The sequence below is a fragment of the Mus caroli genome, chromosome 3 (assembly GCF_900094665.2).
Source record: "Mus caroli chromosome 3, CAROLI_EIJ_v1.1, whole genome shotgun sequence".
Classification (NCBI taxonomy): domain Eukaryota; kingdom Metazoa; phylum Chordata; class Mammalia; order Rodentia; family Muridae; genus Mus; species Mus caroli.
The window spans coordinates 5789633-5812202 of record NC_034572.1 but is presented as its reverse complement, the minus strand read 5'-3'; the positions used below and the strand labels follow the sequence as shown (position 1 = coordinate 5812202).

The window sequence follows — 22570 nt, the reverse complement described above, 5'->3', positions numbered from 1 at the left end:
ATCAGCTCCTGTCTCCAGGTTCCTGCCCCGTTTGAGTTTCTGTCCAGACCTCCTTTGATGATGAGCAGTGACACAGAAGGGTGAGCCAGACTAATCCTTCCCTCCTCAAGTAGCTTTTGGTCATGGTGTTTCATCACCTCAGTAGAAACACACCAAGACACCTTTCTTTCTTAATTAAAAATAGATTCTTTTATCATACACTATATCCTGAGTATACTTTCCCTCCTTCTATTCCTCTCGGTTCCTCCCCTCCCTTCCAGATCCCTCCCTTTGTTTCTCTCATTAGAGAACAGACTTCTAAGAGATAACAACCAAACATGAAAAAATAAGATAATGAGATTAAGCAAAGACTTTCATACTGAAGTTGGACACAGCAACCCAAGAGGAAGAAGGGTCCCAAGAGTATGCCATAGAGTAAGAGATCCACTCATTCTCATAGTTAGGAGTCCATGAAAATGCTAAGCTAATAGCTATACTACATACACAGAGGACCTGGAGCAGACCCATGCTTGCTGCTTCAGTCTCTGTGAGCTCTTATGCACCTGGCTCAGTTGGTTCAGGGAGCCAGGTTTCCTCCACTAGTGTCCTCCACCCTCTCTGAGACAACATTGTTTAAAAAGCAAGTTATGGAGCCAGCACTCTCGTGGTGTATAGTCCATCATAGCAACTGTCAGTGTAGCCGAGTCATGCACCATCTCAGTCAGTTTTAGAGCATTCCTGTGAACAGAAAAGTAGCCTTCACTGCCCCTGGCATCCTCACCCACAAGCAAGTAGCCCCTCCTCCCACCCGCCTTTAGCACCCTTTGATTACTTTCTGTCTCAGTAGAACAAGCGAGGCAGCCCCTTCTGAACACGTGTCTGTGATGGTTCACATGGCTGTGAAGGTGTGCTGAGTCTAATAGTAAAGTCTGAAGTGTCCCTATGTGGCTGGTTAAAACATCATACACCACAAAGTCAGTATGTAGGAAAAGACTTTTCAGCCAGCACCAGTTCTATGCCGCAGTCATTTGTACTACATCTTTGCATGAAGTGCTTTTAACATAATGAAATCTGCAATAAATGGCTTATAGATTTTATATTTTTAATCCCCTGGGGACATGTTGTGTATTAAATTTGAAAGAGTGACTCCCCCTTCTGAGAGGTTACAGCACAATAGGGTAGGGATGTGTGTGCATAATCAAGTGGAGCATAGAGTAACTTCAGAATGCTCTTACAGCACAGTGCATAGAAAGGCATAGTGACTTAAATCTGAGACTGTGGGCAGCACTACAGAAACAGCTCCTAACAGAGTAACACCAGAGACTACTGAAGCATTAGGAGGGCTTGAAGAAGGGGAGAAGGACCAGAGTGCTCAAGCGTATGACCATAGAACACATCATAGGCCTTGGGATGTGAGCAGATGCCATAGCCAAGGGATGATGGGACAGGAAGGTACTAGGGAGAATCCTTTGGCCTAAATCAGGAGCTAGAAACTTCTGTGTAGGGTACCAAGAGTCTGGGCTTTATATACCACGTTCTTTTCTTGGATTGCTATGGCAAAGAACCAAAAAGCCTGGTGGTCTAGAACAATACCTACCTTCCCATAGCTCTGGAGGCCACAGTCTGCAGTCAAGGTGCTACACAGCCATGGTCCTCCTGTAACCTCTAGGGGAGGAATCCTTCTTCGCCCTGCAAATGCTTATAGCCTCAGATACTTCTTAGTTTCTGGCAGCAGAATTCTGTATGTGCTTCTATCACCACATAACGGTCGCCCACATCTCTTCCACCATCTCCCCTCTGTGCACACTGCTCTCTTGACCTAATTTTCCTTCTGCCTGTCCATCATCACATCCTTTTCTATACATATACCCCCACTATGCTCGATAAAAATCTTCCAGCCTGAAAATAGAAAGTTAAAGGGACCTCACAGAAGAAAAGGACATCCAGATCAGAGAAGCGGCTCCAAATAAAGAAGAGAGGCATTTCGCCAAAGTCATCATGTGAAACATACAATACCCTGCTTATTATGAAAAGTGTGAGCCAGGTACTGTTGGCAGCGTGAGCTGTTACATGCCTACCGCTTGACAGTTGGTAGAAAACACTTTATGTGCTCGCTTGGAAACAGTTTGGGTAATGATGTGGGCCACTCCCTGGAGGCTTGTGTGAAGGCTGCATCCACAAAACAGTCCTGTTCTGATGGACTTCGGGGGAGTGATTGGACCACAGGGCTCTCTGGCTTCATCAATAGCCTGTCTGTGGATTCATAGCTTGGTGGCATTATTACGAGGTGTTGAAGCATAGGAGTTGAGGCCAACCTTGAGGAAGTAGGCTGTGGGGAATGTACCCTAGATAGATGCTTTGTCCTTGGCCCCATGCTGACTACCTCTCTGCTCAGCCTCCTCTTCCATACTCTCTCACTGCCATGAAGTTCTGCCTCACCTCAGACCAGAGGGATGGAGCCCGCTAGCCATGGACATCTGAAACCAGACACAAAATCTGCCTTTCCTCCTTTCAGTTGTTCCTCTTGGGTGTTGGCCACAGACAACTGACAAATGCACACGTTATCTGCATGTGGGCTTCACACCAACCCATTGGAGGGATAACGCCCAGGACTCAGAGCCTGCAGTGCCTTCGCTGCCATCCTGACGCCTGTGTGGGCTCAGATGAACATCCTTGGTACCACACAAACTTTTGCCTAACTTATACCTTTCATATTAACCCCAAAATGTTCTGTCAGCTGTCTCACCTCTGAATCACAGGACTTAGCTAGTATTCTCACGTATGTTACTGATCTGCCGAGAGGATGGCCATTTGCTTAACAAGCTGATAAATGATAGGGATGGAATATGTCCATTGAGTAGGCACCAGCATTGCTTATAAACTAGTTATTTATTTTCAGGAATAGTAATCCTTTTTTTCATTCATGATGCTAAATTTGGTGGATACTATCATAAACAACAGAGAAAGTTCCAAAGAAATAAGGTTTTGTTCTTAGCCAGAATTCAAGAAATTTTCTTTTTTTTTTTTCAAATTATTGCTAAAGTTTATACAGATAAAGGGGCACACAAAAAGTGATACAGTTTCCAAATCACTATCTTTTAACATTTCAGAATTTGTGTAATCATTTACATGTTTTTTTCTTTAATATATTTTATTACGTATTTTCCTCAATTACATTTCCAATGCTATCCCAAAAGTCCCCCATACCCTCCCCCCTCTCCCCCATTTCCCTACCCACCCATTCCCATTTTTTTTTGACCCTGGCGTTCCCCTATACTGGGGCATATAAAGTTTGTGTGTCCAATGGGCCTCTCTTTGCAGTGATGGCCGACTAGGCCATCTTTTGATACATATGCAGCTAGAGTCAAGAGCTCCGGGGTATTGGTTAGTTCATAATGTTGTTCCACCTATAGGGTTGCAGGTCCCTTTAGCTCCTTGGGTACTTTATCCAGCTCCTCCATTGGGAGCCCTGTGATCCATCCACTAGCTAACTGTGAGCATCCACTTCTGTGTTTGCTAGGCCCCGGCATAGTCTCACAAGAGACAGCTATATCAGGGTCCTTTCAGCAAAATCTTGCTAGTGTATGCAATGGCGTCAGCGTTTGGAAGCTAATTATGGGATGGATCCCTGGGTATGGCAGTCTCTAGATGGTCCATCCTTTCGTCACAGCTCCAATCTTTGTTTCTGTAACTCCTTCCATGGATGTTTTGTTCCTAATTCTAAGAAGGGGTACAGTCACCCCTCAAGAAATTTTCTGGTGCTAATCTGAAATGTTAGCACCTGGACTAGAAATATTGTCCATACTTCCTAAGGAATAGTTGGTGACAGCTGGGGAGATGGCTGGCTGGGTGAAACAGGGGGGTCTGAATTTGGATCCTCAGCACCCATGGTAAGAACTGGGCAGTAGCACTGGAGACAGGATGGAGAGAGGAGACAGGAGGAGCCCAAAATTGCTGGCTAGCAAGGCTAGCCTCTCTGTGAGCTCCAGGTCCAAGGAGGAGAACTTGTCTCAAAAATTAGGGTAGAATGCACAGAAAAGGAGCACCCTCTGGCCTCTTACACTGTAAGGAGGAAGGCAATGCCCACCACCCTCTGGCCTCTCACACTGTAAGGAGGAAGGCGGTGCCCACCACCCTCTGGCCTCTCACACTGTAAGGAGGAAGGCGGTGCCCATCACTCTCAGGCCTCTCACCATCACATACATGGGTACACACTGGCACATATGAACACAGAGATTCACTTGACCACATACCATGCACACATAAACAAACACACAAATAGCCATTGTTTTTTCTAATTATTGCCTACCCATAGTGGCATGACCCCTTCCAAACACATAAAAGGCCTGATGAAATGGCACCTCAAGTCCTCAGCGCTCTGGGTCTGACGACCATTTTGCTACAATGTACCTTTCTGTAGTGGTTTTATTTAGTTTTTCTTACTTTTGCTGCTTCTTAACTATAACAGTTGCCATAGTAACACCTGTTGGCCAAAGGAAAACTGATTGCCATTTGCAGAAGAAAGATGCTGCTGTGTTCTTGCTTTTTACTCAGACCAAGGGATGCTTTCATTCCTTTCAAATCCTGTGTGACACCTTTCTACATGTTGGCAGGTGGTTGGACCCCACTGTTTACATTTTACATGCTAAACTGCAGCTATGTCATCCTCTAGAGTCCAAACAATTTCAAAGCTTTTTTTAAAAGTGTAATTTTGTTAGTTTTTTTTTTCTTTCTGTAAATGACCTGTTCAGGTCTTTAGTCTACTTACTTATTGGCTAATTTTTTTAAAAAGAATAAATCAAATTTATTTACCATTAACAGTTTATAGAGGTAAAAGAAACACTATTTACTTCTCTTTTTTGGTGAATAGAATCAACTAGATTTCAGTATCTGTATATCCCTCTGACATTATTACAATTATTGGACAGTCTATCCACTGGACAGTGAAACATAGTAAGTGGAAAGAGAAGTGAGACTCCATTACCACACGAGACTGGGCAGATGAGGGCAGGTCCAAAGGATGTTGTCCTAATAGAGTATAGGGAACGAGGATTTTTAAATAGTTGTCATATTCCCAGTGTATTTGAAAGTAACACATATGTATCAGAGAAATGGAGTAATTCTCTTTGTCTGAGGCCAAAATGGACTTCCTAAATGTCCTGTAAGAGCATATTGCTGTCAGCCATTCCTGAATGTCCTGTAAGAGCACATTGCTCGCAGCCGTCAGCAGCCATGTCTTTGGATCACTTTTTGAATCAAACTCTCTGCAGCACTTTTTTTAAAAATTTTTTTATTTTTGTGTTTGGTTTTTTTGTTTGTTTGTTTGTTTGTTTGTTTGTTTGAGACTAGGTTTCACTATATATCCCTGACAGTCCTGGAATTCACTATATAGGCTAAGGCGTCCTCAAACTCACAGAGATCCACCTGTCTCTGCCTCCTGATTGCTGGGATTAAAGGTGTGTGCCACTATGCCAAGCTACAACCTGTTTTTAATGTCCCCCTTCTTTATTTCCTCTGTCCCTTTTCATTTCCCCTCTTGCATGGCCAATTGGGTGGATGAAGACTCCATAGTTGATGGAGTAGCCAAGCAAAGAACTGTACACGGTAGCACAATTTCATTTGTCTTTTAAAATATCACAAAAAAGTAAGGAAATAAAGCTAGGCTTATATATGATGGTCATTATCTCTACATATATATATATATATATATCTGAAGAAATAGGTTTTAGATGTTAATTTTACAATATATTAAAGGGGCGACACATCATTAGTGCCATCCTCCTGAAGTAAGCCATCTTGGAACCACACCCCATTGAAGTTGGCATTTGGGCCCAGCTGGTCTGGATGCAGCATTTTGGCAGACTTTGGGTGAGGGTTTCATCTGACTACAGAACAAGTCCTCATCACCATCAGAGGTCATAAAACGTGGAGATAGGATCCTAAAGCACTATATGATCCTAGCTGGGCCTCAGTTTCCTTATCGCTACCATCCAGAATTGAGCTGAGTTTGCTCTCAGCTCTAAGATTATCTAAAGCATACTCTGAAATGGGCACAGTCTTGAAGATTAGAACACAAATACCATTACACCCTGAAGATGAAGAAAATGTCAGAAACCCAGGGAGCCACTAAAGCATGGACCCTATGTGACTTTTCTGAAATGAGACAGAGCATGAACTAACTGAAAGGAAGCAAAGAAAATAAGTGAGCACTCACCTACCACATGCAAGGAAACTCATGTAAGCACATGTTCAGTCCTGGCGCCAAAGCGAGCGGTGAGCCAGTGTGGCCATCTTAATACCAGGTCTTCTAGTGAAGCAAAAGCAATTCTCAAAGATTCCAGCCAGCCTTTCACAACTACCTCATAGTTACAACTATGGAATGTTCTCTTTCATTCAGCTAAGGTTGTTAATTAGTCCTGCAAGCTATTCCTGAAAATTATATTTTAAAAAAATGCAAGCTCTAGGGATTGGAAAGATGGTTCAGCAGTTAAGAATACTGGCTGCTCTTCCAGAGGACCCAGGTTCAATTCCCAACACTGACATGGCAGCTAACAACAGTCTGTATCTCCTGTACCAGAGGATCCAACACCCCCATACAGACATACATGGAGGCCAAACACCAATGCACAGAAAATAAAAAGAAATCTTATTTTTAAAAAACTGCAAGCTCCATCTTTGAAATGGTGCAGTGACCAGTGTGAGCCTGCCTGTAACAGCTGTGTTCCTTTGAAATACTGTAAGGAACGGCAGTGGCTAGGCTGCTCTGTCCACATGGCCCGTGGCTAGAGCTGAGTGCCCTGAGCTCCGCCTGTCTTACCCTCCTCTTTGCCTCAGAGGCAGGATGAGGTAGTAGGAGATGTAGCTGCTTTTCCCATGCTCTGATTCTGATGGTTTCCCAGGGCTGCCATAACAAAGTGGCACCGATTGTATAGCTTGAATGACAGCAATAGCTGTGTCACCTCTCATTGCTGGCTCTAAGGTCCAGGAGTCAGCAAGGCATGCTGCTGCAGTGGCTCCAAGAAATGGTGTCAGGCCTTACCCTTGATTTAAGGCAACCAAACCTCAGTGCTGGGATTGGGTTCTTTCAGGGTGTGTGCGTGTGCACGTGTGCGTGTGTGTGTGTGTGTGTGTGTGTGTGTGTGTGTGTGTGTATACACTCAACTTATACAGTTCAGCAACGTGAGCGTTCCACCCTGCAGAGATGCAACTTCCTCTTTAGTTCTTCTAAACATACCATGTCATGACACAGCCAATATGGACTGAGCTCTCTCTGTTTACTGCATGGTTCTCTTGGGGTGCTGGGGCACACATTAGGTCATGCTCTCTTTACCTTCAGATGAATTTCCTTTTCTTCCTCAGAGATAGCCAAGTTCAACTTAGGTCATCTTAGTGTTCTGTGGAGGAAAGAGAGAATGTGTGTGTGTGTGTGTGTGTGTGTGTGTGTGTGTGTGTGTGAGAGAGAGAGAGAGAGACAGAGACAGAGACAGAGAGAGACAGACAGACAGAGAGACAGAGACAGAGAGACCGAGAGACAGAGAGACAGAGAGACAGAGAGACAGAGACAGAGACAGGGACAGAGGTGGTTGTTGTTGTTAAACAATATATCCTAAGAAGTCTTGGGTTTCGACAGGTGCCTTCTGTGGGCCTAACAGATTGGGACTGTGGGGTTTTTTGAGAGTAACTGAACTTAAGCAGTTTGAAATAGGTCCTGTAGCCTGTTCATTGATTAGTTTGTAAACAACTAACGGTTAACACTTAACTAACCTATCAATTAAGCTATAACTTAATTGGCTGTGCTGAGCGGTCCCTGTGCTTACTTCTACATAATCAGTGTCTGATCAGATCAGCGCTCGAGGTTCTCAGAACCTCCAGGAAGCTGCTCCACTGGAAATTGGGCTGTTGCTTTATTTTGCCAGGAAAAAAAAAAAAAAACTCAATTTGAGGGTTAACCTGGGGCTGTTATCACGGTCTATCGCAGATGGCCTTTCTGTAATATGCCCATCACAGTGAGAGAGTGAGGCCAAAGCTAGAGAGGCCTGTAAGTGGCATCAGAACCCTCCGTGCAGAGAGCTGTATCTATAATGTGTGAAGTGGGAGGCACTGAGCACTGAGGGATTTTTGTATTTGTAAGAAATGTAATAACATTGACAGATGGTTGAAGTGGATGAGTGACAGTGAGTTTGCCATTGCTGTTGTTCTGATTGCATGTGTGTTTGCAGTATCTAACAGTAGCCTTTTAAGTTGGGGTCACGGGTGAAGCCTCACAATGTAGTCCAACTGGCCTTGAACTCTCTATCCTCCTGCCTCAGCTTCCTGTAAGCTGGTATGCACCATCATGCTCACCTTGAAAATGTTCTTAAATACCTTTTTTGCTTCCAAAGGACCAGCTTTTACAAACTGGTCATGTGCAGAGTCATTTTATGTATTGCCTGTTCTCTGAAGCAGCTCATAAGCTCTGAAAGCAGGCTGTCATGCTGTGTCTCTGCCGCTCGTCGTCTGTTCCAGTGCCATGGCCGTGTGCTGTGGAATGTCCTAAGTGCTCACTTTCCGTGGACTGTGGACCGGCTCACATGTTATAGCCTGGGCTGTCCTTCCGAGCCACGAAAACTGTCTTCCTGTTGTGCACACTGTCACTCCACGACTTCTCTTCCAGTACTGAAACTGTTCATCCACAAGCCATGTTTGTGATCCACGCTTATTCATACGGTTCATGGTCGCTGTAACCTTGTAAGCCTCTCTGCAAGTAACATGCTTATAAGTAGAAAGCTTTTGCTTATAACATTCCAATTGTTTCTCACGAAACATTGCTATTAGATTGTTAGCTGTCCTCCCTAGGTTCTGGGAAACTGTAGATGGTGTGAGAATATGTACTTAAGAACTCCCTAAAATTCAAAACAGCATATCATTCTTGGAGAGACTATTTTTTAAGCCAGATCCTTTATTGGGATTTCCAGGGGGAGGTACTTTGCTAGTGTTGTCTTTATAATCTTTTTGATAATTAAAAAAAGAAAAAATCTGACATCCCTAAGGCATGTCCAGTCATGGCAGCCTCTGCACTGTCTCTTTCAGCCATCCTTTCTTGCCTCTTCCATTTTTTCATTTGCAACAAGGAAAATAAACCATAGGAAGCCCTGCTCTTAATGGCCTGCCACTCTGCATACATCACGGATCTCAGCTGTTGGAGTGCAGGAACAATGACCCCAGCATCAGCTGATGGTGTGAGAGTAACTGCCAGGGACTCTGAGCTGGTGGCTCAGGACTGGGGGAGGGGAGAGAAACGTGGGAGAGCTGGTGAGAGGTGAGACCCAGAACAGGAAGAGCTTAGTGAGGGAGATGCCAGCAGGCCACAAGGAGAGTCCGGGGACACAGGAGCAGGGCACTAGTGTCTCTACACTGCAGTCCTTGGCAGCCGGTTACTTTATCTGTAGCTGCTGCTGTACTGCTGAGCCACTGAACACAGCTAGGGCTGATTGCTGAGAAGAACTGAATGTTCAGATTTAATGGACAGAAGCATCTATTCTGTGTGGGGGAATCCCTGTTTTATTGTTAATTTGTTAAACCCATCACTAAATGCCAGTGAACTAATGAGAAGTATTATGCAATAGTTTATGACCTTTTTTTTTTAACCAAAAATCTATCAAGTTGCTGACATTTATCATTTTGACAAATTGGGGATGTGCATAATTAACTGGATTAATGGCTGACTTACTAGGCATATCTCAGGGGAGCTGATTATTAAATTGCTATCTTCATGGCAAAAGGCTCTTGGGGTTTTATCCTAATCCTTAGTCAACACTAGGCCTCATCTGGGTGAAACCCCGTAAGGAAAGATGGCTACATAACAAATGGCAGACAGAGCAGGAATGGGGAACACCCTTACCTTTAACTGAGTACCCCAAGGCAGAACTGTCACAGAAACTGTGTAAGCAGTATAATGCAAAAGGCTCAGGAAAGAGAGCTGGGGCTTAGTCCAGGCCTACTGGAAGGAAACGCACACTTTGTTTCAGCTACAAGCTGATATGGCAGGATACTGGGACTGATAAAAAGCTGCCGTGTCCTATAGCTTTCTGTATAAAGGATGGTATGCAAGACAACACAAGTCAGGGTCTGTACCACCTTTGACCAGCCACGTGCAGTGGAGAACTGCCTTTGAACTACCCAAGGGGGGGCCGCAGGGGTGGGGGGGCAGAAAACTCAACTGTCACCTCAGGAAGTCTCCTCTTGTCTTCCTAACTCACCACTTTTTCTCACATACATCCTCTTGCCTTCCCCGAAACTGGATCGGCTGTAACTAAAGCAAATGTGCCCCACTTACACCCACCTGTTCCCATCCACAGTGGAGGTTTGCTCAGTACTGGTGGAGTCTGATTGTTCAATTGTAAGCTCCCAGGCTGAGATGCTACTGTCTAGGCCTGACCAGTGGGATGACTTCCTGCTGAGCCAGGCAGATCTCACACCACAGATATCACTCCCACTGCTCTGAGTGACTTTAGATGGAGCAAGCTTTCAGGTGAGTTTTCTTGTTTGGCCCTTCCTGGGAGTATCACTCACCAATGCTCAGAACTTATTGCCAGTCCTGAGGAAACCTTGAGTAAAGCAGGTGCCTCGTGTTCCACTGGCTCAGTAGTCACAGACGCAGAGGAGCAGAAGGATGGATAAACAGCTGGTTTCAGGAGCCCCAAAGTCCCACAAGATAGAAGGAGATATTAAGTTGAAAGTTTTGGATTAGTTTAAGTCAGTCTTCGTTTGCAGTGTACACATGTACAGATAGTCACACAGAGAAAGGAGCCCCGAAGGACGACTAAGACCTCACGTGAGAATTCTGCTGAGGACAGGTCATGACAATGTTCTGTCCTGAAGCCCAGTGTTCTAGTGATGTAGCTAGAGTTACACTGGGGTTTGCCACCGCTTTTTGAGAGTGATTTGGAAAATAATAGAATGTCTGCATCTTTGGGAATATTCTTTTTTCTTTGGTAAGAGCTTTACTGAGCTATCATTTGCTTGACATACAATCCATCCACTTAAACGATGCAGTTGGTGGGTTTACCATAGAACGGGACACACATGCTTCATAGACCACTTCCATCACCCTTCAGCACAGTCTCTACCTCCCATCTTCCCCAGCTCTCAGCAGTCACTCCTTCTCTATGCATCCAGCTTTCTTTATTTGACCATTTGTGGACATTTCTTGTGAATGGGATCCCGTAATATATAGAGTCACCAGCTTCTTTCCATTACCGTGTGTTCAGAGTACATCCATGTTGACCCTGTGTCAATGACATCCCACTCTGGATGTGACTAATATACTCTGATGTGTTTGTTCACCAGTTGATGGATGCCTAGGTTGTTTCTGGGTTTTAGCTATTTGAATCATGGTTCTATGAACCTCTGTGCTTCTGGGGAGTTTCCGTGGTTGCTTCTCTTTGTATATATTTAGGAGTAGATAGTGACAGTTCTGTGGTTAGCCCTTCCTGAGAACATCTAGACTGTTTGCAAAGTGGATGGTCGTCTTGCACTCTTAGCAGAGGGTCTGCGAGTTTGGGCTTCTTCTCTTCCCGCCAGCACACATTACTGTTGTAGCTGGAGGCTGTGAAGCGCATCTCACGGTGGTTGGCACTTGCATGTCTTTGGTGATGGCGTTGGCCACATGTGGACTTACTGGCTAGTTTATAAGTTCCTTTGGAGAGATGCTGTTTACTCTTTGCTCATTTGGGGCTTGGATATCTTAGTGTGTTTTAAGAGCTGTTTATATATTCAGGCTACAATTCCTTTATCAGGTGGTTTGCACCCATTTCTCTTCTTCTTCGGGATGTCAACTTTAGTACGTATAGTGTTCTCTAAAAACTCACATCTTTTTATGTTATATTTTATTGATTTTGTACTTGGCATCATATCAGTAGCTTCCTTGGCCAGATCTGAGCTCATGGAGACTTACCCGTTTCCTTTTTTAGTAGTTTCTATAATTTCATCTCTTAGATTTCAACTTAACTTTAGTATGGTGTGAGTTCAGGGTTCACTCTCTCCTTTTGTATGTGACTACTACCTATCCAGCCCTGTTTCCTAAAGTGACTACTCTTTCTCCATTGAATTATATTCACACTTCTGTTAAAAGGCAATTGACAGTGTAAATAAAGGAATATAAAGATATGGGTTTGCTTGCATGGGTGGTAAGTCTTGCCCGATTTAATCAGTATGTCTGTCTACATTTGTAATAGCAGCACTGTCTCACTCACCTCTTCCCCTGGACGATTCTTCCCTCTTGCCCTAGCTGTTCTGACAGTGCAGCTATACCCTGCTCCTGACTGCTCAGCCTTAAGTCGGGCTCTTTACTCATCAGGAATAGAAAATGAAGGTTGATTTTATTTGACTGTATGTGTGATACGAGGACTAAACTTAGACCCTGAGCATGTCGTACATGTGCTCGACCACAAACTGCGGCCCCAGCCCTGAAATACTTTTTCTACTACGTAGTGAGAGAATTTTACATTAAAACAAACAATGCAAAGCCATTGGCCTTGGGTAACTAAACCTAGCTCATCTTTCTGACTAATTCAAGAGTCTTCTGAACTTGGGCATTGACAGAGAAGCCAAGAGGCTTATGATTAGAACTTCCATGTAAATAGATGTGAATGTGGGAGCCTGGGAGGAGGCCTGACAAGGAAGCCACTTACCCAGGAAGCCTGGCCCTCCCACTTTGTGTGATTGGCACGGGAGACTTGGAGTTGGGTTAGAGGAAGATAACCCATGACTGTGTGTCTCCTGATACTTTTAGATTTGTTTTAAGAAAATAACAATGTAGCTGCATGCATTGCAAGCAAAGGCAGCCTTTCTCTCAGGACAACTGGCAGGGAAAAAAGAGTTGTATCTTAATATCATGTCACATCTGATTCTGCACCAGAAGAAAGAAACACTCAGAAACTATGATATCCAAAGAACAGCCATAAATATACATCTAGGTGGCCCATGTTCTTCTCACAATTGAATGTTAAAAAACAAAACATAACAGAATTTATACCTCAGTCTGCTAAAATAATTGAGAAGTCCTGGTCCTAGTCAGCAGCTATAATTCACTATCATATTCACTAGAATATGAATAAACTCATCGTTCACTCCATTCCTCTTCCCCCATCACCGCCCCCATCATGGTGTCGTGGTAAAGGTGTGTCCAGGGGCTAGAGAGGCAGGTTCTTTTTTTTTTTTTTTTTTAATTTTTTTTTTTGAGACAGGGTTTCTCTGTAACTCCCTTTGTAGACCAGGCTGGCCTCGAACTCAGAAACCCACCTGCCTCTGCCTCCCAGGTGCTGGGATTAAAGGCGTGCGCCACCACCCGGAGAGGCAGGTTCTTACTAAGAGTGCTTGTTGCTCTTCTAGAGGACTGAGCCTGGTGCCTCAAACTTCCTGTAACTTCAGCCCCAGAGGCTCTGAGACGTCTTCCGGCCTCCACTGGCACCGACACAGATGACCTGCGGACGCACATGCACACACGCGCTCACACACTGATAAATCATTTTTTTAATACACTAAATATTCAGTACAGATGACATTTGTTGTAGGATGTAAACTGGGGTGGAGAGGAATCATGCAAGATGGGAGAAGGGTTGGGCCAGTGACCGGATGTGGGAGCTGATGAGTTGGCGATGAGTAGCTTGTCTTACTACAGTTGCCTCTCTCATTTCCACAGTGGGGTGAAGATGGAACAAGAACAGGCTATATCCGCATGCCCGTGGCTCCTGACAGTCACACAGCCTCCTTTCTATGTGAAAGGGTCAACTGATTCATGGTTTACCACACCAAAAGCAGGAATGTTCTTTTCATATAAATTCTGAGTTTTTATCTCAAATGTAGGTAGCACTTACTTGATTTTAATTGTAATATGGTAATTTACAGATTTACCTGTCACAAACTGGAAAGACTTTGAGGAAAAACAAGTAAATTGCTTTATATTTGATCCAATACTAACATGGCTGTTAGTTCAGAGGGAAAAGCTGCGTATGTTTTGAGTACGGCCAGCACTTTCACTGGTTTAGAAGTTAAAACTCCGGCCTCTTTGAAGAGGAATGTGGAGCTCAGGGTCTGATCCACAGGCCAGCGTTTTCCACAGCAAGCTGGCAAGCGTCTTTCACAGCCTGTCCACATGCCTTCCCTGCCCCCAGACATTGTTTCTTTCTTTTTGGTTACAGGCCAAGAAGGAAGAGAGAATCTCAGCATCCTAACACGGGAAGGAAACCCTCCTCTGGACAAGCATTTCTCCAAGGTAAATGTGACCATCAGAGGAAGAAGGCGGGGAGCACGTGCTTTGCGGTTTCAGATGACAGTGCGAGCATGGAGACTTGATGGTCTGTCTGCTGCAGACTAGGACTGAGTGAAAGGGGAGAGAGACGAAAGGGAGGCTGGTGCTTCCGGCTGCAGCCTCACTAAAACTATCTCCAAAAGAACCCCATCGCGCCCTGGGAGGCCATGGGACTGGTCAGCGAGTGTGTGGGAAAAGAGGGAGGGAGGAGAGTCCTCGTGTTTAGACTGAAAATTGCATTCATTCCTTTATGATGAAATAGTGGAGGGATTCTAACTAGAGGTCAATAAAGTGTCCACTCTGTATGTGTCATGCAGGTGATCCTGGACCAATGTTTTGCACCAACTAAGACTCAACAAATAAGAAAAGAATTTAAGAAATCTCTGCGGGGTGGGGGGTCTGAAAATGCACACCAAGTTAGCCTTTCAGTGGTTCATACAAAATACTTTATAAATGTCTCATTTTAGAGGATAATGTCCTTAATACCACTTCTAAAGAGGAGCTGAGGGGGAGACACAGGCAGACCTCAGACCCTAGAGGAGTGGGCCACCCTCACCTTGCACATTCACAGGAATAGCTCCAGGCTCTCCCTTTGTGAATCATAATCTTAGTAGGCACCAAGGCTTAAAGGCAGCAGTAGAGCCCATTGTTGGCTTCAGCACTCGTGACTCGCCTCCTAGGACCTGAATACAAACTGCTCTATCATTTCTATGAAATTCCTCTTTTGCTGTTTAGCAAAAGGCTATTTTCACTAGCTGCCTGTGAGCTCCTATCCCTGTCCCTTTTTTGATGAGCTGTGCTCACAGGTGTGAAAAGCTAGGAGCCAAGGACAGTGACACTGCTCAGGCCTGGAGTCCAGTGGTTTTTAGCAAAGGGCTATTTTCACTAGGCCTGAGATTTTTATCTGATAAAGCACTTCCTTTTTCCTTACAAAATGTCTGTGTACTCACATCCGCAGGGATGAAACAACACACACTGAGATTTAAAATCTTCTTGTCTGCTTTCTCTGATCAGAAGATCATATATGGCTGGCATTATTCCACCCTTGGTGTTGTGGAAAGCAGTTTCAGATGGAAGGGGAGAGCCAGCTTCTGGCTTCACCCTCCCTGGCTGTTCTCAGAAGGGTTGGGGGAAGTGTAGGCTGTAAGTTGGAAGAGAATTTTGTGATACTATTCATTCTCAGCTCTGACAGAGAGGACATTGTTTGCTCACTGTAATAGTCTTGGCAGGGATCTCTGCTGTGCATACAGAATGGGAGCAGAGCAGTGGGAACCGCTGAATTCTAAGAAACACATCAGCTTAGGGATTTTTTTAAAATACATTTTAATAGCTTCTCATTACCAAGATGCAAGTTATAATTTAGGAAAACATTTTCCTTGGTTCCTTTCTTCACACTGCATTATGCATGTATTACATAAAAGGTCCTTATGAGAGTAGGGTGCCCATCTAAGCTGTGGCATCAAGCATTTCAATCCTAGAAATTCAGAAAGACATCCTGTGCGCTGCAGACAGCCTCGAGGCTTGCTCGTTGTACATCAGCGCTCCTATCAGTGCCAGCAGTGTTAGCTTGGAGCTCCTGGGAACAATTATGTGCAGACAGTAATCAGTGTATGGCAGGGACACGGTGAGGGTACCACCCGCGGTGTGACAGACAGAGAACGCGCATAACTTTTAAAGACCCCAACTTCAGAAGGAGTTTCTGCAGTCTGGATTGTGTGAAAGGAGGACAGGAGCTAGAGCTCAGCGGCAGCAATGTGCCTCGTGTGCTGGGAGTCTGCATTGCATCCTGACTATTACAAACCACAGTAAGAGTGATGGTGATGGGTGAGCTTAGGCAGAACATAGAGGAGTGCATTGATATGGCAGTGTTTGGGACTGAATAACAGATACCAATAAAAATAACTAAGCTCTTCAACCTTCTCCTCCTCCTTTTTTATTCCAATTGATGCATTTGAGATAGCCTGTTTTTAATATAAAAATTTTATATAAATATACAGGATTGCTGAGGGTATGGGGTAGAATATGGCATTGTATGGGGGCATACGAGAGACGCAGGGCCAGCCACTCCTGCCTGTGTCTGGTGGTCTGTGGAGGTGCTGATTGGGTGGCAAGGATACCTACAGAGGACCTGCTGGCCTATCATTGACTCTGGCATCCAAGAGAAACCCATTTGTTTCTCTTGAGGCTCCTAGAACCACTGGACTCCAGGCCTGAGCAGTGTCACTGTCCTTGGCTCCTAGCTTTTCACACCTGTGATCACAGCTCATCAAAAAAGGGACAGGGATAGGAGCTCACAGGCAGCTAGATCCTTTTAGCTGCAGCTGACCTGAAGGGAAGAGAAGAAGGTGTTGTGTGAACATTGAGGCAAGGCATCCTTACCCACTGTGAAGAGAAATGGTTATGAAAGAAACCACCCCAAAGGCTGCATGGTGTTTTCTTGTTTGACAGATACTTTATGGCTCCTGGAAGGGCGGGATAATCTGCATAGCTACCCTGGTGTGATGGTGAGGATGCCCATTTTACTGGGGATTCAGCAGTTCAGAGTCCATAAGGACCTGAGAGGCAAGAGCAGAGTCAGCGCTGGCGTCCAGCAGCTGTGGGATCTGGCTTAGTGTGTGTGTAACTGACCATCATAGGGGCCGCTGGACGGGACCAGAGCCTGCTGAGCGGGGTCTGTGAACAATCTGTAAACAATCACCTCCACAGAGGCGTACACCGTATGTTCCATCATCGTGTTTGGAAGCACTGCCTTTGTCTGATTGTGCTTGTGTCTGTAGAAAAATAATTTATAGTCTTCTTCTGTCTAAAATGGGCACATGATCCTGATCATTAAAAACAAAATTCCAACATTTCCTTCATGACTCATGGTACACTGTACCACAGGTGACAGCACAGGATTCCCAACAGGCCCAGTAGCCTCACGGGGAGACTGGGCTCCTTGCTACATTGTGACTTACCACCTTCAAGAGCACCGCAGCTGACACTGATGTGTCAGCCGATAACATGTGGCCATTTCCGTTCCTCACCTGATTCCTGGGGTCTCATCTTACCCAGACCCTCCCAAGGTGTGTTCAAAGGAGTCTTTTTTTTTCTCCTTAGAATGTTTTATTATTTGAATTTTCTATTGTATATTAAATATCCTAATCATATTGAGTATTTTAAGAATTGAATAATACATCAAGATATTTCATTCAACTTTTCTTTTCATATCCTTTAGTACCCTAAAAATATCATTAAATCATATTGAATAATGCCATAACTCTGGAAACTACTTCTAATGCTTGATACTAAATTATGTTTCAAAACATTTAAAATAATCTTTGGAAGTTAAACATAGTAGAAGAACATAAAATGTTAGAGAATCATTAAGTAATATATTAAAAGCCTTATACAATACCACCTGACAGAGAGAGTATTCAAAATGTGTTATATGTCTGTATAAATTGTCTAACAGTTTAAAAAAGATTATCCATGTTTCTATGAGAGAAATTATGTAATCAGTAAGAAAATTTTTAAAATATCAAAATAGGAAAAACCCTTTGAAATCAAATATTACAAAAATGTTCATTTTGTTATTATTAATGTCCAGCCTTAGTAAAAAGAGCAAACATGGGCTAGTCAGTGGTCACCAGCACAAATTTAGCACAGGACTGCCCTGTCTGACCTCTGGGATCCTGTAGAGACTTGATAGTCCAGAGAAGAGGGATGCTGGGGGGCGGGGACGAGGTGTAGAGAGACTGTAGAGATGGGGGTGGGGATGAGACAGTGAGAGTGAGGGGAGAGCACACTCTCAGAGGACAAAAGGAGGGGGTATGCGGTGAAGAACTCTGGGATTGGAGACCAGAAGGGCAACAATATTTGAATTGTAAGTAAATAAAATAATTAATTATTTTAAATGCTAATTTCATACACAATAAGAAAATCTTTTAATAATTATATTTCCATGATGTTTGTAGACTGTTTATAATATTTTCAAGTGTTAATGTTTCTCAAACACAATAATAATTTTGAGTTACCTTTCATTAAAGTTATGTATCCATTTTAAAATATATAAAATAATACAATATTCCATATAATCAGGTTGTTATACTTTAGGCTCCTTTACACATCAATTTAATGTTACCTTTTAGTGTGAGTGTTGCTGTGTCAATTTACTAAAAACGGCCATCAGATTTCTCTTAAAACCTCAGTCTTCCTAATTCTTTACCAGACTTAAATTGATGTCTGAGCACTGAGATGTTTTCTTTTTTTTTTTTTTCCTTTTCCTTTTAATTGGATATTTTATTTAAATTAATAATTGAAATGTAAATACATTTCAAATATTATACCCTTTCCCAGTTTCTGCTCCAGAAACCCCCTATCCCATCCCCCTTCCCCTGCTTCTATAAGGGTGTTCTGCCCACATACTCCCAGCTCCCTGCCCCCACCCTCCCATTCCCCTATACTGAGCATGGAGCCTTCACAGGACCAATGGCCTCTCTTCCCACTGATGTCCCACAAGGCCATCCTCTGATACATCTGTGAAGCTGGAGCAATAGGTCCCTCCATGTGTACTCTTTGGTTGGTGGTTTAGGCCCTGGGAGCTTTGGGGGGATATGGTTGTTGATATTGTTCTTCCTATGATATTGCTATGAAGCAATCCCCTTCAGCTCCTTCAGTCCTTTCTCTAACTCCTCGACTGGGGACCCCATGCACAGTACAGTGGTTGGCTGCTAGCTTCCTCCTCTGTATTTGTCAGGCTCTGGCAGAGCCTCTCAGGAGACAGCTATATCAGGCTCCTGTCAGCAAGAACTTGTTGGCATCCATAATAGTGTCTGGGTTTGGTGACTGTATATGGGATGGATCCCCAGGTGGGGCAGTTTCTGGATGGCCTTTCCTTCAGTCTCTGCTTCACACTTTGTATTTCCTCCCTTGAGTATTTTGTTCCCCTTTCTAAAAAGGACAGAAGCATCCACTTTTTGGTCTTCCTTCTTCTTGAGCTTCATGTGGTCTGTGAATTGTATCTTGGGTATTCTGAACTTTTGGGCTAAAATCCACTTATCAGTGAGTGCATACCTGTGTGTTCTTTTGTGTCTGGGTTACCTCACTCAGGATGGTATTTTCTAATTCTGTCCATTTGTCTCAGAATTTCATAAATTCATTGTTTTTAATATCTGAGTAGTACTCCACTGTGTAAATGTACCACATTTTCTGTATCCATTCCTCTGTTGAGGGACATCTTGGTTATTTCCAGCTTCTGGATATTATAAATAATAACAAATAATAGGCTGCTATGAACATAGTAGAGCATGTGTCCTTATTATATGTTGGAGCACCTTTTGGGTATATACCTAGGAATGTTATAGCTGGGTCCTCAGGTAGTACCATGTCCAGTTTTCTGAAGAATCTGGAGCAATAGGTCCCTCCATGTGTCCCTCCATCTGTACGCCAGACTGATTTCCAGAGTGGTTGTACAAGCTTGCAATCCCACCAACAATGGAGGAGTGTTCTTCTTTCTCCACATCCTCGCCAGCATCTGCTGTCACCTGACTTTTTGATCTTAGCTATTCTGACTAGTTTGAAGTGGAATCTCAGGGTTGTTTTGATTTGCATTTCCCTGATGACTAAGAATATTGAACATTTCTTAGGTGCTTCTCAGCCGTTTAATATTCCTGTTGAGAATTCTCTGTTTAGCTCTGTACCCCATTTTTAAATAGGGTTATTTGGTTCTCTGGAGTCCAGCTTGAGTTTTTTGTGTAGGTTGGATATTAGCCCTCTTATCGGATGTAGGATTGGCAAAGATCTTTTCCCAATCTGTTGGTTACTGTTTTGTCCTGTTGACAATATCCTTTGCCTTACAGAAGCTTTGCGATTTTATGAGGTCCCATTTGTCTAGTCTACAGCAAAAGGCATTGGTATTCTATTCAGGAAATTTTCCCCTGTGCCCATATGTTCGAGGCTCTTCCCTGCTTTCTTTTCTATTAGATTCAGTGTATCTGTTTTTTTAATGGAGGTCCTTGATCCACTTAGACTTGAGCTTTGTACAAGGAGACAAGAATGGATCAATGCTGACCGACAGTTGAGCCAGCACCATTTGTTGAAAATACTGACTTTTTTCCACAGGATGATTTTAGCTCCTTTGTCAAAGATCAAGTGACCATAGGTGTGTGGGTTCATTTCTGGGTCTTCAATTCTATTCCATTGATCTACCTGTCTGTTGCTGTACCAGTACCATGCAGTTTTTTATCACAATTGCTCTGTAGTACAGCTTGAGGTCAGGGATGATGATTCCCCCAATTCTTTTACGGTTGAGAATAATTGCTCTCCTGGATTTTTTTGTTATTTCAAATGAATTTGCAAATTGCTTTCTCAAACTCTGTGAAGAATTGAGTTGGAATTTTGATGGGGATTGCATTGAATCTGTAGATTGCTTTTGGCAAGATAGGCATTTTTACTATATTAATCCTGCCGATCCACGAGCATGGGAGATCTTTCTATCGTCTGAGATCTTCAATTTCTGTCTTCAGAGACTTGAAGTTCTTGTCATACAGATCTTTCAGATGCTTGGTTAGAGTCACACCAAGGTATTTTATATTGTTTATGACTATTGTGAAGGGTGTCATTTCCCTAATTTCTTTCTCAGCCTGTTTATCCTTTGAGTAGAGGAAGGCCACTGATTTGTTTGAGTTAATTTTATATCCAGCCACTTTGTTGAAGTTGTTTATCAGGTTTAGGAGTTTCCTGGTGGAATATTTGGGGTCAATTCAGTATACTATCATATCATCTGCAAATAGTGATATTTTGACTTCTTCCTTTCCAATTTGTATCCCCTTCATCTCCTTTTGTTGTCTAATTGTTCTGGCTAGGACTTCAAGTACTATATTGAATAGGTAGGGAGAGAGAGGGCAGCCTTGTCTAGTCCCTGATTTTAGTGGGATTGCTTCAAGTTTCTCTCCATTTAGTTTGATGTTGGCTACTAGTTTGTTGTATATTGTTTTTACTGTGTTTAGGGATGGGCCTTGAATTACTGATCTCTCTGATACTTTTATCATGAAGGGGTAATGAATTTTGTCAAATGCTTTCTCAGCATCTAATGAAATGATCATGTGATATTTTCTTTGAGTTTATTTATATAGTGGATTACATTGATGGATTTCCATATATTGAACCATCCCTGCATCCCTGAGATGATGCCTACTTGATCATGATGGGTAGTCGTTTTGATGTGTTCTTGGATTCGGTTTGCTAGAATTTTATTGAGTATTTTTGCATTGATATTCACAAATGAAATTGGTCTGAAGTTCTCTTTCTTTGTTGGGTCTTTGTGTGATTTAGGTATGAGTGTAATTGTGGCTTCATAGAACAAATTGGGTAGTGTTCCCTCTGTTCCTATTTTGTGAAATAGTTTGAAGAATATTGGTATTAAGTCCTTTTTGAAGGTCTGATAGAATTCTGCACTAAACCCATCTGGTCCTGGACTTTTTTTGGTTGGGAGATTTTTTAATAACTGCTTCTATTTCTTTAGGGGATATGGGACTGTTTAGATGGTTTATCTGATCCTGATTTAACTTTGGTTCCTGGTATCTATCTAGAAAATTGTCCATTTCATCCAGATTTTCCAGTTTTGTTGAATATAGACTTTTGTAGTAGGATCTAATGATTTTTTAAATTTCCTCAGTTCCTATTGTTATATCTCCCTTTTCACTTTTGATTTTATTAATTTGGATGCTGTCTCTGTGTCCTCTAGTTAGTCTGGCTAAGGGTTTATCTATCTCGTTGCTTTTCTTGAGAACCAGCTCCTGGTTTTGTTGATTCTTTGTATGGTTCTTTTTGCTTGTACTTGGATGATTTCAGCCCTGAGTTTGATTATTTCCTGCTGTCTGCTCCTCTTGGGTGTATTCGCTTCTTATTGTTCTAGAGCTTTCAGGTGTGCTGTCAATTTGCTAGTGTGTGCTCTCTCCAGTTTCTTTTTGGAGGCACTCAGAGCTATGAGTTTTCCTCTTTAGCATTGCTTTCCTTGTGTCCTATAGGTTTGGGTATGTTGTGNCTTCATTTTCATTAAATTCTAAAAAGCCTTTAATTTCTTTATTTCTTCCTTGGCAAAGTTACCATTGAGTAGTGCATTGTTTAGCTTCCATGTGTATGCGGGCTCTCTGTTGTTTTTGTCATTATTGAAGACCAGCCTTAGTCTGTGGTGATCTGATAGTATGCATGGGATTATTTCAATTGTCTTGTATCTGTTGAGGTCTGTTTTGTGACCGATTTTATGGTCAGTTTTGGAAAACGTATGATGAGGTGCTGAGAAGAAGGTATATTCTTTTG

At 43.1% G+C, this 22570-nt stretch overlaps 1 protein-coding gene across 3 annotated transcripts in view; it reads left to right on the top strand.

Annotated features, from left to right (window-relative positions):
* Window positions 1-22570, top strand: part of Pag1 (phosphoprotein membrane anchor with glycosphingolipid microdomains 1) — a 142301-nt gene that overhangs the window by 71274 nt on the left and 48457 nt on the right. For 2 of the 3 annotated variants that reach the window (XM_021158325.2, XM_029475222.1), the window contains exon 3: window positions 14160-14233. The exons of the other annotated variant lie outside the window; for it this stretch is intronic. The gene's annotated coding sequence lies outside the window, so the exon portion shown is untranslated. The remainder of the gene's footprint in view (window positions 1-14159; window positions 14234-22570) is intronic. 3 annotated transcript variants of the gene reach the window in all.